At 40.9% G+C, this 2049-nt stretch overlaps 1 non-coding gene across 1 annotated transcript; it reads left to right on the forward strand.

Annotated features, from left to right (window-relative positions):
• Positions 1–1540: 1540 nt before the first annotated feature.
• Positions 1541–1647, forward strand: LOC141723168 (small nucleolar RNA R71). The gene has a single exon (XR_012576157.1). It is a non-coding gene; the product is annotated as a small nucleolar RNA R71 (small nucleolar RNA).
• Positions 1648–2049: the final 402 nt, after the last annotated feature.

Consider the following 2049-nt stretch of genomic DNA (forward strand, 5'->3'; position numbering starts at 1 on the left):
AAAAAGGATTAATAATTAAAAGGTGTTTTAATTATTAATGAGAATAATAAATGGGTTAATAATAATAATATTTTATGGGAAAATTTCAGCTGAAAATTTTGCCTATAAATATACTATTATAAACCCTATTTTTAAACCAACCCAAATTATTCAGAAAACCTAATTCTTTCCACCTCCTCCTCCTCCTTAGCATCGTTTTCTTGGTGGATACAGGTGGAGTGCTTCACGTTTGAGGAGCAGCTGCTAAGGATCTCCGATCGTTGCTTTTGGATCGCTATTAAAGGTTAGTAATCGATTCATATGTTTTAATCACGATTTATATGCTTTTATTTGGATTTTATATGTGTAAAAGTGTTTTACCATGCCTCCGCTGCGATTAAAATCCAACAGAAGCTTCCTGGATCTTTAAGCTTTGGAGGCAACTTCTGCTGCAGCACAGCACTGCATTCCTACGAGAGAGCGACAATCTATAAATCACCTTGCTTCACTTTCTGAGAGAGAATACCTTTCATAAAATTTGCATAACTAGACATCTGCTCGAGAGCCTCAGCGAAATGTATGTTGATGTGAAGTTTCTTGAACACCTCCAGAAACTTCTCGAATTGCTTATCCAGCTTTTTCTTCTGCAGCCTTTTAGGAAAAGGTGGTGGAGGATAGATCTGTTTCTCCCCTGTATTACCCTCAGGCAGAGTGTGCTCAACAGTAGTCTTCCTTGGTTCCACTTCTTCATCCTGCTGCTCTACTTCTTTCTCAGCTCTAGCTTCCTCAGCCAACTTTTGAGTTTGTTCGGGATTAACAACCTTCCCAGACCTCAAAGTGATTGCCTTTACCTGCTCCTTAGCTTCCTTCTTCCCTGGAACTTCAGTGTCACTTGATAGTGTACCAGGTTGACGATTTAGCAAGGCATTGGCAATTTGCCCAATTTGATTTTCCAAGGTCTTGATAGAAACAACTTGGCTCTTGTACATAAGCTTCAACTCCTCTAATTCAGATTTTTCATTAGCTTGCTGCATCTGGAGTTGTTGTTTTGGCGCATACTGCGGTTGCTGAAAACCAGGGGGGTTGTACTTCTTAGCTGAATACTACTGATAAGGCTGTTGAACCGCATTCTCAGCATTGCTCCAACTGAAATTAGGATGATTTTGGTTGTTTGGATGATAGGTGGCTGGCACAGGTTGCTGCGATCGCTGGTAGTTGCTCACGAACTAAGCTGATTCATTAGAAATTACGCACTGATCAGTTTCATGGGCACCAACATAAAGTTCACAGACACTAGTGATTTGATTAACTCCATAATTAGCCAAAGTGTCCATCTTCATTGTCAAAGCCTTAAGTTGGGCAGCGATAGTAGTTGCTGCATCCAACTCCAGAATTCCTGCAACTTTTCCATGAGTCAACCTCTAGGTAGGATTCTGGTACTCATTAGCAGCCATCAGTTCAATAAGTTCATAAGCTTCATCATAGCTCTTAGCCCATAAGCATGGGCCTAGAAGTAGGACCCAATCCATTGTAGAAACAGTTGATAATCATCCAATCAGGCATGCCATGGTGTGGGCACTTCCTTAGCATCTCCTTATATCGATCCCAAGCCTCACACAGAGATTCTCCAGTTTTCTGCGCAAACTGGGTAATAGCATTCCTGATTGATGTTGTCTTCGCCATGGGAAAGAATTTAGTGAGAAACTTTTGAGCAAGATCTTCCCAAGTTTCTATAGACCCTGCTGGTAGAGAGTGTAACCAGCACTTAGATTTGTCCCTCAGAGAGAATGGAAAGAGTCATAGCTTGAAAGCATCTTCAGTCACACCATTGAACTTGAAAGTGTCGCAGATCTCGATAAAATCCATGATGTGCATGTTGGGATCTTCGGTAGGAGAACCCCAAACAGAACTGAGTTCTGTATTATCTGGACCGTGCATGATTTGATCTCAAAAGTGTTAGCTGTGATGGCTGGTCTAATGATACTAGACTGAGTTTCATTAATCTTAGGCTTAGAATAGTCCATCAAAGCCTTCAGATTTGCTGCTTGATCACCCATAGCTGCTATAATT

This window comes from Apium graveolens, chromosome 4, assembly GCF_009905375.1.
Source record: "Apium graveolens cultivar Ventura chromosome 4, ASM990537v1, whole genome shotgun sequence".
Lineage (NCBI taxonomy): Eukaryota > Viridiplantae > Streptophyta > Magnoliopsida > Apiales > Apiaceae > Apium > Apium graveolens.